Source organism: Apteryx mantelli, chromosome 1, assembly GCF_036417845.1.
Source record: "Apteryx mantelli isolate bAptMan1 chromosome 1, bAptMan1.hap1, whole genome shotgun sequence".
In the NCBI taxonomy this organism is placed as follows: domain Eukaryota; kingdom Metazoa; phylum Chordata; class Aves; order Apterygiformes; family Apterygidae; genus Apteryx; species Apteryx mantelli.
In genome coordinates, this window is record NC_089978.1 from 155,465,703 (window position 1) to 155,481,796 (window position 16,094).

Genomic DNA, 16,094 nt, shown 5'->3' on the forward strand with positions numbered 1-16,094 from the left:
GTAATGAAACTAAATGTGACTGACAGTAGTCATTGATTATTTTCAATGAAAATATTAGTAAGGTTTAATAATTTGTTGTTGTTCCCTGAAATTTGGAAGTTTGGACTGAAGTTCCTTTACTTATTACTGCTTCCATATACCAGTTAGTGGAGGAAAACTGATCTATTTTTACTGATTTATTCTTTCTCTATTGATGGTTCATCTGTACAACTTATGTAGCAGCACTCAATGGGAGACCATAAAAGAAAGGAAGGTGATTTTATTTCATTCAGCTTTACTAGCAGATTGGCTCCGGCTCACATTCTTATATAAGCACTAAGATGTGTTTGCGTTTGTCCAGCCAATCTGACCAACATTAATTGTGATGACATGGAGAATAAGGGATGCTGAATATCAAGTCCTCATCGCATATCCTGGGTTCCTCTCAGACTGGCAACCATGTGATCATTTTGGATGTGCCTTTGGTACCTTTTAAGAGCTGACATGTACTGAGATCTTTTGTCTCTTCATCTTGTCCCAATTCTGTGAGTCATTATGTGACACTGCGGATTTAATCTTTGTTCTTCAGTCTCCTTCCCTCAGTGTAGGCTATTTTTCCAATCTTGGTGTCTGAGAAGTTGCACATCAGTGTACTATGTATGATCTTGATGACCTGTTCATCGAGGTGCCATCAATGCACACTGTTCTTTTATCCTTCTTCTTACCTTTCTTCTAATACTTACACATACACATATTTCCATTCACACTTCGTTCATACCAATCCTAATGTTTTTATTACAGACCTCTACAGATTCACTTTCCTAAGCAGACAAGTAACCTCACATCATACCTGCTTCCCCCAGGCATGCTTAGATGTAGGGACTCTCGTCACTATCTGGCTGCTGGCAAAGAGCTTTCCTAGATGATTCTGGAAGGCACTTCTTTCACGTGAACTTAACAAATTAACAGACATTACCATTTTTTTCTGTAGTTGAGTGGAATGGCATCCTCTTAATCTACAGAAACACCTGAGAAATTTCTCTGGTTACCAGGCTCCATGGACATGGTCCTTTATTCTGGGTTTAAGGATTGCCATAGACAAAAGGATGGTACGTTCTTGTGTAGTGGTTGCACTGAACTTGCCCTTAATGCAAGTCAGGTTTGAACAAGAAGTAAATATATGTTATTTACATAATACAAATATAAACCGTGTGGTTATAAATACCACTGAGGTGGTTAACAGAAATAAATACAAGTTTATATCCACTTATCCTAAAATAATATCCTAAAAGCTTCTCTTACTCTCTGCTATGCAGTCAATAAACTACTGAAACCCATTTTGTTAAAACTTGCAGGAGAGCAGAAACCCTGTGACCTTGGGCTCAGTCGCAGAAGAAGAACTAAGTTAGAGGATACATGTTCATCTTTGTGCTCAGTTCTTTCCTCAGGGGTCTCCTTGGGATTCCTTCAAATGCAAATCTCCCTTCCGTTTTCTGTCATGATTATTGACCTGTAAGTTATTCAGGAGGCAGTTTCAATACTCGTTCTCCCTAGAATATTGATTGTCCTCACTTCTTTGGAGATAATAGTAGTCCTCAGTGTGAGGCCAGCTGCAGTTATTTCCTGTTCTAATGCTAAACAGAAACAAGTCCTAGTAGTTAATTAAAGTATGAGAAAAGAATTTGCCTGAATAAAAACCAGGCTGATAGTGTTCTTTATTTGTAAGATGATGTTGGAACCTGAGTATAAAGTCCTTCAGTATGTTGAACTTTATATAACTACGATCAATTTATTTAAACATAAATGGGATTAGTGCATTCAGTTCATTATTGAGCTGACACCAGACACTATTATGATTAATCACTTGAAAATAATAATAGAGATAGGATGACTGACACTTACCCAGCTCAATATTGGTCCAACCATGTAAATCCCAAGACAGTAATATCTGAGTCCCTGCAGAAATGAGGTGCTCTGCTACTGTAAGTTTGTATGAACCTTGCTTCATTCTTTCTCCTGCTAATATGAAAAGGCAGATTTAGCTCACTCCAAATCTTGAAAACTACTAAGGTCTTTTGGGGGTGTTTGGAGGTTTTTTTGTTTGATTGCTTACAAAATGTCTAGCACATTTTGGGGTGAAGGCAGTCATTAGAAGCTGCCACAGGAGAATCACTGCAATAAGAAATTCATTTGTCTCTTTAACCAGTATATTTGAAAATCTAGTTATAGAAAAAGTTTGAAGAAGAAAGGATGATCCTTATGTGAGCAACTGTACTGAGTGATGTAAAGATAGATTCTGGATTTAAGTTGCTTGACTGTACCCTGTCTCTCCTTGCCCCCCAACAGAGGATGCTTTATAGTTGTTTTTTGAACAACCATACTAAAACATCTAACTAAACCCAAAACTAATCACTTTCACCTTCACACTTGATTTTAAAAAAATTAAACACTACTCTGTGGTTCTGGAAATAGCATTTTTGCATAGATAACAGAAACTGATGGTATTTTAGTCATGCACTCAACTAGTGCCCTATGATACTGAAGGCAGATTGTGAGATTTTCAAAATATTGCCCCTGTTTTAGGTACCGCATCCCTAAATAACACAGTCAGTGCTCCTCCATTCTGTAATCTGTCCTGGGAGTTCCCTTCTGAATAGGTTCCTCTTTCTGAATTTGCACAGAAATCCATAGTCATATGAATGCATGTGAGCATTTTGTGAACCATCAGAATACACTTGAATGCATACTGATAGCTTTTATGAATCCTGGGAATTCAGTAGCCCTGGAGTTTAAAAATTCATGCCTTTTTGTAAGCATGTGCCATATTGTCACAGCTGATGTCTGCAGAGTGGCTTGACCTGGATCCCTCTTGTTATGAAAGAGAATGTATCAGGCTCAGGTCTCTAGAGATTATGCATCTCAATTTGGGAAAGCAAACAAACTGATTTCAATGCTTGTCACCAGGAAAAGACACATTTTTGGAGTACTTGAGCATTTGCTTAACCTTGATGGTGAAGAATGGATGAGGAATCTCTGGAAGTGGATGGTTTTCTAGGTTCGTGTTAAAATGGTTGAAACACCAGCACTATTATTTATGATCTGATAAGAGCCGTTAGAGCTTTGAATAGGAATATTATTAATTATCATCTAATTAAGTAAAATACACCTTTTGGAAAATGGGTGGACTCTTTCATTCTGCCCTCCCACCAAGACACCTGCCATGGGACATGGAACATTATTAGGAGATTTTTAAAACTGCTGTAATATGAATCAGAAATTATACTGATTTCATAAATGAGGCCAGAGAGATCATTTTTAGTAGTCAGAGGTCAGATTCATATATTTTACGAATCACATAGTTTATGGTAGCTGGCTTCTGTATCTGAAGAGATCAGTATGGTTATCAGCTCATTTAACCTTTTGTAACTGCTTATGAACTGCCTACCTTTATTATAAATGTTAAAGAAAGAAACTCTGTAATGCGTATTTAAAAATATATAATCTTTTTTTGTTTTCTAATTCTCCAGTGATTGTGTTTTTTCTCCTATTTAAAAACACCATATTTATTTATAGTGGGGAACTGAGTGACTGGTTCTTCCATTTGTGCCGTTGAAAGATCTTTCCGTATGGTAACCATAACCACAATTTATAGAAGGATAAAGAAGATGAAATCACTGTCCTGAGAAGTGGATAACCTATTGAGAGTGGTGATTATGGAAGCACAAATAATCCAGGTCAGAAGTTGGATCAGAAAGTTCTTGTGATGGGATCATCTTCAGAAGGAGGCTGAATGCCTTGGACCTGTGCATCTGACTCAAAACATGTGGCAGCTAAAGGGGAAAAAGCCTGAAGGAAGGGAGCAAGTGTAGTTGTAGAAAATGGAGATGAAAGATGTCAGTATGGTTTGAGTTTTGTAGGTGTTATGAGACTGGGATTAGGAATCAGTACAAGGCAGGTAAATGAATGCTTCTGCAGTCAAAGAGGCTGGCAGGTGTTGGTCAGCTCTTTATTCCCAACCCTCTTGCATATATGAAACGGGACTAGTGAAAAGGAGGAGGAATAACCTATCAGTGTTGGGAAGCAAAGGGTAGTCTGTGTGACTAAATGTCCCTGCAGCAGCTGCTGGACTTGCAGAAAGAAATCGGCATCTGGGTACCTGCAGTCCAGGAGATAACAGATGAATAGTGAGATTTATGTGATGATAATGTTAATGAGTGCAACACTGCACACCTGGGCTTCTGGAGGGCAGAAGAGAGAAAGGCAAAAGAAGGGATGCAAGCAAGGGAAAAGTGGATAGGGAAAAAGAACAAATAAGTGAGGGAATACATACAGAAACCAGATGAAAGAAATTCGAGGATGAAATCATGACACCCCCTGCCCTTGAAATCAATAGCTAAACTTTTACTCACTTCAGTAGTACAAAGATCTTGTACTTCATGCTGATCATGGAGGGTGTGGCAGTGATGGTTTGGACTTTTTTCTATGGAGAATGCGTGTGATTGCAAAGCCTGAGCACTTTAGCTTGGTGAAGAGCTACCACTGCTAGTTATGGCCATTTCAGAAACAGCTTTATGCTAAGCGACCATACAAAACACATCAGAAGTGGGGAAAAAAAGTTACAGGCATTGCATTCAAGTTGACTTTTATCTAAAGAAAAAAAAATCAGAGTTGGCATTTTTATATTTCGAACATACCTTTTAAAAATTCCTACTGGGCTATTTTCTATTTAGAAATGGTACCTTTTCAGCTTGAAAAGTCACAAGAGTTAACCTTTTCTCTCATTTTTGACAATGCAAAATAAAACTTAAAAGCTTTAAATGTGAGCACATCTCTAAGTAAATACCTGCCTCAGTTTCAGGTTCTTGTTTGGTTGCGTTGGGGTTAGACCCATGAAAGAATTTAAATATTTAGTGCTTCCTAACTAATGTAGGATGTAGGTATGTCCAAAACTGTGATGCTTAAAAGATTTGTTCAATTGCTGTCTATTCCTGAAAGTTGCAACAGTCAATAGGTGTCTAAGTTTTCACCTATGAGGTTTTCTACACATTTAGTGGTCTGTTCCTAGGCATGCTCAGGAGCACCTCTTGCTTGGACTGAGATCTGTTGGTTCCTTGTTAGTGGACATGGAGCACTGCTGTTGGTGCCACTGGGATGCCCCAAGGAGCTGTTTCCCCAGCTGATCTCACTGAGGGTATTTCCCCAGCTGAACTCATCTGTGTGTGTTTTCTGAGCAAACCTGCTGGAGGAGGAGTGAGTGCTAGTGATTTCCTTCCTTCTGCCCTCTGGTTTCTTGTCTGCCTGAGGGAATGCCAATCCACTTCTTCCCCTGAGGAAGGTGCCCTAAGACTCGAGCAGCAGGCTGTTTGGGGGTGAGGATCCTTCATTCCTTCAGCTAAAGCAGTTCCACTTTGCTGGGGGATAGTTAAGTGTTTTGTGGGTCAGGGAGAGCGAGAGTGAGCAAGCTCATAAGAATGGCTCTGTAGCCTAAAGGCTAAGGCACCCTGCTGGGAATAGGGAACTAGTTCTAGTCCCTGTTTCAATTAACGTTTGATAAGAAGTACTTAAATATTAATTGGAGCAGAGACCAGAACCCCAGCCTCTCTTCTGTGAGGTGACAGCCCTCAGTGGAGGCTCCCTGTCTCATCCCTCAGGCAGAGCAAGGCCTCAGGTCTAGATCTCCTATGTCCGCAATTAGTGGCTTAACTACTGAGCTCTTGGAGTGAGGTAACTCCACGTTGCTAAGTGAAGTAACTTTCTCCAACTCTGTGTTGAAGAAAGAACTGGATAAGATGGCTGAGTCCAGGAGAGGAATCGCTGCTGTGTAGTGTGGGAAGCAAATTTTAGCAGCCTGGCCGTAGTGAGGTAACTCTCACAGGTGGAGAGCAACGCTCTCTCTTCAATGGCGTTAGCTCGCTTCCGCTCTTAGCTGCCTCACTTTCTTCACATGCTGCGTAGGGAACCTGTGAATGTGATTTGACAACTATCCTAGGCAGTGCAGTGGTTTAAGTTACTGCAGCATTGACTATGACGCATGCAAGGCGAATGGTCCTTCTGTGATCTCTCCTTGCTCCCTGATGTCCTGTGCTTCCTGGCAGTCACCTCGATGAGCCATCCTGCTCAATCTACTGAAGAAGAGTAGCTTATTTTGGCCTTTGAACTGATGAAATCAAGGCTGCGTTATAAATGTATTTGTCGTCTTCCTGACATGATGCACGTGTTTGCAGGAATGGCTTCATTTCTATAGGGAGAGGAAGAAAGGAAATGCGGTGAAGTATTCAGTGAGGCTCTCACTAATGGTTTCTCCATCTTAATGTGCCTTCCTGCAAACACTGCTTTTTGAAAAGAAGCTGTGTAAGTGTGATGCCAGAGCAGCCCACAGAGATTACTCTAGAGGTCAGAGCTGCCTGAGAAATGAGATGCAGCTGAGGAGTGATAGAGAGACAGCAGAAATGTGTGTGTGTGTGGGGGGGGGGGGTTGTTTGTTTTGTGTCAAGAGATCTTTTTCATCACAACTTAGGGCAGTATTAGCATAGTCACTCTAACTGACTATATTTACATTCCTTTGTTTTGGAAGTTTCCTTCAACTGACTAGAACCTGCTCTAAATAGGCTTAGAATATAAATGTATTACTTTGCCCACTGGGAGGTGCTTTCCTTTTCTCTCTCCTGTTCTTAGAAAAGCCTGCCGAAGGGAGATTTCCCAGCTTGCTGGTGCCTAGCCACCCTCATAAATTTTCCTCCTTCCTTTGCTAACTCACAGTGCTAATATTTTTTTGTTTTAACCAAGGTTGAAAAGTTTGCTAAAAATGTGTTGTTTCCTTCTGCTTTCAGGAAACGTTTTCAGATCAACCTTAATATAAATTCCTAAGTATTATATAATAGTGTTATGTAACACAGGAAATGTTATTAGATGTTGTGGACCTGCTTAAAATCAAATTCCAGTGTACGCTTGTGTCTTGTCTAGACCTCTTTAAAAACATGATAACATCTTCTGTAAGCAGTCAGGTGTTAAAACTTTTCCTGTTAAAGGCACTTGCTTGTCTGCACTTGTCTGAGCTCCATGGCCTGTCAGGATGTTAGGCTGAACAGGGTGGGGATTGAGCCTGTCCTTGCTCTGAATTCCTGTCCTCTGGAAAATCAGCCGTGTATGTCTGTGAGCTAACACCATCAGAAGGCCTAGAATAAAATCCTGTTCAATATGTTTGCCAGCATTATGCCTTGCTGCATGAGCCCTGATGTTAGCCGTGAAACCTAATGGGAGTGGACACAGGAGCCTCCCCACTTACCTGAAGTCTGAGGCCTTCCAGCAAGGAGGGACCTGTCCAGGGTTGTCCCTGCTTTAGGGAAGGTGACAGCAGCCTCAGGTAGTGGGTTTGTAAGGTAGCGGATCAGAGGATAAGAAGGGCAGCTATTGTGTCCTCCCCATGTCTCTTGGTTCTTGACTGGTGACAGCCAGCTAGTTTTTGGACAGACCTTTATGTCTTTTGGAAGTCAACAGCTGCTATAAGCGTGGTCCTTTGCAGTGTATTTTCCTGCTGGACTAACAGAAAAGGGAATGGCATATATGACGTGCTGTGACCTTGTTGCCATCCCACTGTTGTCAGAGCGGTGTCTTCTCCTGCTGGGTTGGAGCTGTCTGTGCTGTGTCTTGCTAGAGTGCGGGTCTTCTGGGCTTGACAGAAATGACGTGTTCCTGGGTCTGACTGACTGCGAATGGTGTCCTTCACTATCAATGCAGGCTATTTCTTTAACCCTTGTTCTGCTTCTCCTTTTTAATGCTTACACACACATTGCCATTCATCCTTTGTTTGTACCAGTCTCTCAGTCTCTGAGTAAGTCACTACATCTGCTCAATTCAGACTGACAAGAACCAAGATGTAATCCCTCTAAAAGAAAGAGGTCTGCGGTAGAGTTTCCCTTGCAGACAATAAATGTAGTGTCCAGTTAGGTCTGCAAGACAGCTGTAGCCACAGGCTCCAAGGGAAAGAGATAGTAGTGGACCACGCTGAAGTGCAAAACCAGGTTTTGCTGCACAAGGCAGTCTGGAAGGTACAAAACTGGAGGTCTTCCTCAATAGTGTTTGCTGGCAAAGCTTTTTTACTGACTTTGACCAAATTTGTATGAAGGTTTTGTGCAGGCCTTATTTTGTAGAATTAAATATTGATGCTTGTTAAAGGCATGCTCGGTCCTGTGCATTCACTTTCCCTGTTCACACAGCTTTATTTGTGAAAAGAGACAAAACGGCTTTCTTTTTCTTGGAGACAGAGAAATAGATATGGTTTTGACATGAGCCCTACTGAATCTCTCCTCATGCTGTGAAAGGGACTGTTGTACTAGTAGCTGAGATTGTCTATCCATTGCAGGAGCTCTGAGTATAGGCAGCAAAACTTGTCCATGTCTGGTTAGCTTGCTTAGACTGCTGCTGAGTACTCTTATTAATAGATATAGAGTTAATTATGAATCTGCCATTTAACTTCATCCACTTAGTTATCACTATACACTTTCTTGTGGTTCTTGTTTCACACATTGGCTGACAAATCACTCACTCCTGCATGTGAAACCTAATGTGGCCTTTTAAGATGCACCCTTATATTTGCTGAAACCTAGTTTATAATCGTACAGTTGCTCATAAAATTATTTTGTTTCTAAGCACATACTCCTCATAAGCAACAAGTGTAATAGAATAAGAACAACAACAGTGCAGGATAAATATATTTTGTTGTGACATCCTTATTTTTCTAAGGGTAATCTTCAGCTCATTGTTTGGCTGTTGTAGTACTCAGATGTACCTGCAAGCTCCCCCAAATGAGATTTGGCCAGTCTTGTTTCCTGTTAATGAGCCTGGAACAATGACTTGGGATGCAAACTTAGGATCTGACACATGCATGGCAATGTTAGACATTTAGCTCTGCTGTGAATAAAAGTCGGACAATGGACAGTAGAGAGGTCAAAAAAAGGCCAGGCAGGATAATGGAGCATAACCAAGAGACCGTTGCATAAATACAGAGTGCCTTATTATAAACACTCAAATTCCCAGCTTCTTTTTTCCAAAAGGGTCATTTACAGGGCCTCAAATACAAAATGAAAGAGCATGTGCTTTCAGCTTCGCTCCTTAATCTCTAGGCACTGATTAGTCAAATCAGGGTGTGACAGGGAACATTCTTATATAAGTTCTGGTGAAATAATTACCTGTTATTTGTGTTGTGGTAGCATTTCCAAGCCTTCTATGTGCATCGCTGTACAAGGTAGTCTGTAAGTACATACTGAGAGGACAGCTGTGGAGGCCAAATATTAGTGGGTTGAAAAGGAGTTGGACAAATTTCATGGAGGATGGGCCCATCAGTGCTTATTATACCTGAAGATCCAGACCTAGTATCCAGCTCGGAAAATTCCTCGGCTCACTGACACAGGAGTTGGGAGTGGGCGCCAGGGAAAGGATCGTGACGTAACGGCCCTGTTTCTCATGGCTTACGTGTGTGTGAGTGGCCACTGTCAGAAGCAGGATATTGGACTAGAAACTCTCTGAACTGTGAAAATGTTAGTTTTGTGCCTTCTCTGTTTTTTTTCTTAATGTGTAAGTTTGCTGACATGTTTTTGTTTCTAGATGAGGAAGTCCTCATAAGAACTACTTGTGCTAATTCATTCTTTTCACTATTAATTTGCTGGTTAAGAATAACTTGGGCTTTTGTCCATTCAAGTGGTGTGGGATAAGGCAGTTGTTGGCAGCGCTTGGGTTAGCTGTGTTGCCAGTTTTTAAAGAATCCTTGCAGTATGATCTGGACTCTTCATGAGCTGTAGCTCAGGAGCTATGCTGACTTGCGCCTCGTGACTTCATTCATTTGCTTGGGATTAATCAGGAAAGGAAGAGTTACCCTGGTTGCCAGAAATTCTGAAGCTCAAGTCCAACAATTTAAGCACTGTTTGAGGAAAAAATAGAGGAATAACAGGAGAAGGAGAAATATTTGCTAAAAGTCCTCACCCCCGAGTGCATAAGCGAATGGAGTATAAGTCTTCATGACATGTGCCACTGATAAAGAATATTAAACAAAGAAAGAAAATAAGTTTGTTTTCCTTGTTCCAATAAATTCCCTTTGATTGACATTCAAAATATCCTGAGAGTTTCCAATTAAGAAAAAAAAGGTTAAAACTTCTCTGAGAGACTGATGCTGTTCTTAACAGTCATTCAATATTAGAATGTGCCTGGCGATTATCAGATGTTTTATCCCTTAAGGACTCTTTTGGGTTACAGAACACTAAACTTGGTGTATTCCCAATAGTCAGTACACAAACCGTGCAGTCATTTTTCCCTTCTCCTGGGAGTCTGCATGTGCACTGTAGCTCTGCCTAACTTTGCCTTCTGTTGCTGACTGTCTCGCGCTCACTGCATATGGATGTATCACTGCCTGCTTTCCTCACCTACTGCCTCCTTAACTTTTGACATTGTTCATGATTAAGCAGTGCAGAACTGACTGCACTGAGGAGCTATTGATTTGGTGATGAGATCCACCTAGCAAAACCAAAAAACCTGACAACTCTTTTAATGCTGTGATTAGTACTTGGAGCCTGAGAGAAACTCATGCATGCTGATCACAAATGAACAACAGTTATCAATCAAGGTACTTGAGCTTCAGATTAGATGCTCTGCATCTGCTCTAACTTGTGTTTAAAAAAAATATGTATTTTTTTTTAATGTATTTTTTTCTTGTCCTTTAATTGATACTGATTTATTTGCAAGGGTCTCTCCTGGGATTTACCAGCTGAGTCCTAGGGAAATGTCTTAGATACCAGGGTACAAAGGGATGATTTGTTAGATGCAATCAGATTGAGGCTGAACATGACACATCTAATACCTATCTTTTGGATAGTCAACCACTAGTAATAGTTTCCTTGGCAAAAAAACTCCCACCAAACCAATAAAAACAAAGAAACCATGTGGAACCAAAGCTCATGAAACCCCCCCAATATGAAAAAAGGAAACATCTTTGGGGCTTATATTTTTGTGCTCTATATTATGGTGTCTTCTCTTTTGGATTCATTCAGTGTGCAGCTTACAAAACTGAAGCCTGCTCCAGGTGGCAATGTGATTCCCCCCTTATGTATGGTCCTCCATAGAGTAGGTTCTCCTGCTCAATTCCCTCTTCTGCCTGAAAACCCCAAGCTCGTTACCAGTTTGGCACTGCTATGAAATTGCTAATAAGTTCTTGGCTTTCATAATCCGTTCTAATTGTACTTTCTGCAACAAACTCTGTTCTCAAGGGGAAAAATATAAGAGGAAGATGACAGGAGGGTGAACAGCAAGAAACTCAAGTATGCCACTTCTTCTTTTTCTCCCTTTGCCCTTATTACAGTATATGAGACAAGCTGGTTATTTTTAGTCATTCTCAACAGCCATTGCCAGTCAGCAGCCATGAGGAGGGCAGCGAGTCAAGCAGAGGTCAGACAGTGTTATCACCCTTTCATTGTGATGGTCAAATCCACTTTTAAGCTTCAGGATTGAGAGAAATGCCCTTTTGTTGGCAAATGCTTTAGATGTGTACGTGCAGATGCTCATACATAATCGGAGCTTGTCCGCTTCTGTAATGTTATTGTTTCAAAATACATCAAGTAGGTAGAAATAGATATGAATGCAATTTTTATCTTCAGCATTCATTCATTCAGTCTTTCTAGCCTTTCTGCTCCTTTTGAAGTGTAGTACGTCAGCTCTTTCAGCCAAATATGTCTTGAAGGCATTAAAAAAGGTCATTGGAGTCCCATTTAAAATATTGTATTTTTTCACTTCAGCGAAACAGTCAGGATGTCTGTGCTGATACTGGCTGTGAGTTGCATGCAAAGAATCACGGTGGCGTTACAGTATCAGTTTAGACTGAGGTCAGTTAAAAATGGGCCACGTCCCAGCAGTCTTGCATGCCTAGCTGTGAAAATGGGACTCAAAGGCCACTGGAGTCCCATTAAAAATATTGTTTGCTAGTGCAATACTGTGAGTTGTGGCATAATGATACAGAGTAGTTAACATTTGTTGCTCGTATTCCTTCCTATCTCATTTCGCAAGGGAAGTGACAAAACAGCAGTGAGAAGATACCAGATTCTGGTTTTGTGCTTAGTAGCTGTTTTTGATTAAAAAGGCAAGGGCAAAATTCTGGTTGGTGTGGAGAGAACAAAATGCTGCTTTCCCAAACGGATTTTCTCAAGTGGTGTTTCACATGTGGTGAATATCTGCAAGTCTCAAATCAGACATGCATAGATTTGAAGGGAGATAAGAAAAGCCGGGAGGTAAAAGGGAAATATTTAAAGAATAGCTGTAGACAGCTGTTGTAGACAACAAGTAACTAGGAATACATTAAAGAAAGAACTTCAGTCTTCTGGCTTATATCAAGTCAACATCAAGGTTCCACAAACTCATTCTGATTTGGTTCTCTCTAAATACCCAAGAGAAAAAGGAAGGCTTTGCGTCTTTGTCCCCGATTCTACGAATATCTATGGTCAGAAAGAAGAACCACATCTACAGACCTTCTCAAGGCGATAGGAGTTCCAACTCATGAAGACATATATCTAAGCAGGTTTTAAACAGAAACATGAAAAATGTCTAAGAAAGCATATGAACAGGCAGGTGCATAGGCACCTTGAGGAACTGGTGCTCGTCTTGTTTCACAGCGATTGGAATAAGCATTTTACTGTGCAGTAAATGGTTAATCAGGTAAGAAATAAAGATATAGATGTAGATTTACTTGGTTAGTGTGTTTTTGGAATGCATTTTATTGCAGATCTCTGAGATATCATCAGAATAATTTTATTTTGGAGGCTAGAAGGTACAGCAGTTTTTTATACAGCTTAATTTGCCCCTGATATATATATGTACACGGTAATTTGAACGGTCAGTCTCCTGACAGCTTTTGTGTATTAGCTTTTCACATTGTTTTATGTTTTTATCTCCTGCAATCCCTTTTAAAAAAACAACTATGAATTTTCCATTACCACTTCTCTTGCCCTCTAAAAATTATGAATGACTCTTCCTGCTGACTACATAATTTCTTTCCACCAAATTTGTTATGAAATGGAGTTGTACACTAGAGCTCTAACTCTGTTTTGAAATAAATCACTCTATATGATATAAATGAAATTGAATCTTAAGTTGCTGAAAGAGTTTAAAAATACTGTTTTATTGTTACTCTACTTGAAATTTTATTAACATCTTCAAGGGAAAAATAATAGTATGTGTTCTGAAGTTTTAAAAAGGTTTCAGACCAATTGGAAGGAAAAAAAAAAGCTACTTCAGTCTGGAAACATAAAATAATAAAAGACCCTGCTGGTGTTTCTGTTTAGGAAATCCTTCGCCATTTAGCATGTTAGCAATAAATTCTCCATGTATCATGAGTTCTAATATAGGGCAACTACACCACCTGCCTCTTGCTGAATACAAGCTGGGAATTGCATGGGTGACCTAAGGACTAGTTTGCAGGAATTCAATGAATACTATTACCTAGCTTCACATTGCAGCAATTAGAAGGTAATAATGAACCAGCTACCAGCTCTACTTCAGCACTGTTTCTGAATGTAGATTAATCATTTTTTTGTACACCTTTACTTTAGGGAGCCATGTTTCCTTTTCACAACTGATATTTATTTGCTACAAACTCAAGCTCTTGAGTTCCCTGAACATAGCCTACATTGTTGTTGTTCTTAGTTGAACTGTGAAGTGTCAGAGATGCAGGTTCTTTGCGTATTCATAATAATGGTGCTACAGAGACTAACTTCATGCCTTGAGGCAGGAAGAGCCATGATCATCAATTTAAAGGCAGGATAGTTAACAAAAATTTTGTTCTTTGACTTAAACTAAAAGACTTCTTGCTTCTGAAGGTTGCAACTTAATTAGGGATTGCTTTCAGCCCTTTGTCATTTCATTAAAAACCATGGCAATAACTTAGGGAGATAATGAATTCAGGAATTAATCTTTCTTTCCATCAAGAACCAAACACAAAGACTGGATTGTCATTGTGTTTTTCATATCATATTGCATGGACCTTCTCCCAGGAGATTGTAGGCAAGCCCAGGAGGGTAAAACCCAAACTGTCTGGTTTCATCTTTATTACATCTCAGTGCTTAAGGGAACTTAGCCATGGCTACTTCTTCCCTGGCCACCACTGCAGCAAAATTGCAGTGTGAGTCTTTCAGTGTTTGAGGTATCAAAGCTTGTATGCTACTGAAACTGTGAAAATCTCAGTAAGCTTTCGTTACAGGTATTTAAGCAGTTTTGTTTAATAGTTTTGTATGCTGTAGGCTCTCTCTAAAGAAAATTACCCTTTTAGTTGGGCCTTGAAATAGTGGAAGCAGCACCAAGCATCGTTCCCGTCTGAGTTTTGAAAGGTCAAATTTTTACAGCTACTGCTGCAGTTGAAACACAGTTCAGGCCCTATAATGGTGTCATTCAGTGGTGTGGTAAAATGGGTTGTGAAAACAATAGTGAAGTAAAATAAACGCATGCCACTTCCTCCAGTGAAGCACATAACTCAGGACTTGTTCGGGTCATTGTCTGGAGGCTTGGACCTTCTCCTCCTCTGGCTTTCTGCATTGCGTCTCCTTTTTGTAATTCCTTAGAAAATGTTATTATTTCAGTGTAAGCAGGGCTAACTTTTAAACTGATTTATCATAGACTTCTCTCATGAATGCAGAGATGTTTTCAGCTAAGCTGTTCTCCAGTAAGATTCAGACTTTTATTTTGTTGCACTAAATTTCCCTTTGTAGTGTGGGGTTTTATTGCAAAAAGTCGATAACCTATTACTGTTCAACCAAGGACGGGGAAAAATAATTTGGTCTGAGGGAGATTTTAAATGGAATTGACATTTTTCTGTCAATTGTTTTGGAAACAAAATCTTCTTCAGAACATAAGTTTTATAGCTTTTTTTGCAGTATTTTCCTAGAGTTTTCACTTTTCTTTTTTTTTAAGAAAAAAAGGTGAACAACAAGCACTGAAGTCTTAGATTTGGCCCTTCAGCAAAATGCATCTGTAATATGAAGGCTCTCTTTCCCAGCTTTCATCTGTGCTGCAGCTTCTACAACATAGACTATATCTGTGTATACCTTGTTCTCTCAGGTGGTCAGCCAAGCAGCAAGTCCAGTCAGTAGCAGTATCTTTCATTTTCACACACCTGGATGTGAAAAGCTTCACTCAAAAATTAAGAAGTAATTTATTTAAAGAACTTCTGATATGTCATGCAAAATAGGTAACAACTAAACAAATTCTCTTAATAGCAGAGATAGTTTAACCAAAGTGAAAAGTTTTCTGTGTTTATTTACTTTATTCTTTTCATATAGAGGTCTTGATCCTCTTTTAAAAGGAAGTATTTATCACATATTATTGTGGAATGCTGTGAGTCAGGTCTCATTCCTTCTCTGGCTGGATTTAAGATGTAATTGTACTGGGAAGTTTAAAAGTGATGGTGGAGATCTGCCTGTTTTTGATGACCAGTGGGTCATCTTTAGCTTAATGTCAGATAACATGTTTTCTCACTAGCATGTTTTACGTTAGTTTGACCTAGTGGAGATGAGTGCTCTTCAGTGGGTGTTGAGCTCTCTTTTTCCTCACTGGGATTTCAGACCATGCCAACTGCAATAAAAGTGGTCTTTGTGGAGATTTTCCATGTTGCCAGGTATATGGCTGGAAGCTAGGGTTAGCACTCAGTTTGTTCGAAGAGGATTTTTCTCATAACAGAGATAGATGGATTTTCTGTGTCTCCAGTGCAGCTTTTCTGGGAGCAGACAAGTGGGACAGCAATCAGGTTATGCAGGGATACATGTGTATATATAGAAGAACAACCAAAGTACTGGCAGTTTAACTTCCCTGTCTAATATAATGAGCATCACGGGGTCGCATCTGGGCCTTCTGTAGATGTGTTTGTGTATGTATTGGTGCATTGGTAGTCTCGTTTGTTTGCCAATATCACTGCTGTATAAGGTAAGCAGAACTGGTGTTTGCTTTTTAAATAAGAGCAAATAATGGAAAAAAAATTCCAGAGCTGATACCACCAATTTTTCTTTTTTCAGCCAGAAAATGGCTCTTGCAAATCTTACTCTCTGCTATTTCAGAGAAAAGGGAGAACTACAGATATGTTTTCCTATGTG

At 39.9% G+C, this 16,094-nt stretch overlaps 1 protein-coding gene across 1 annotated transcript in view; it reads left to right on the forward strand.

Annotated features, from left to right (window-relative positions):
* The window catches only part of BICD1 (BICD cargo adaptor 1), a 190,203-nt gene that overhangs the window by 100,613 nt on the left and 73,496 nt on the right, over positions 1-16,094 (forward strand). The window lies entirely within an intron of this gene.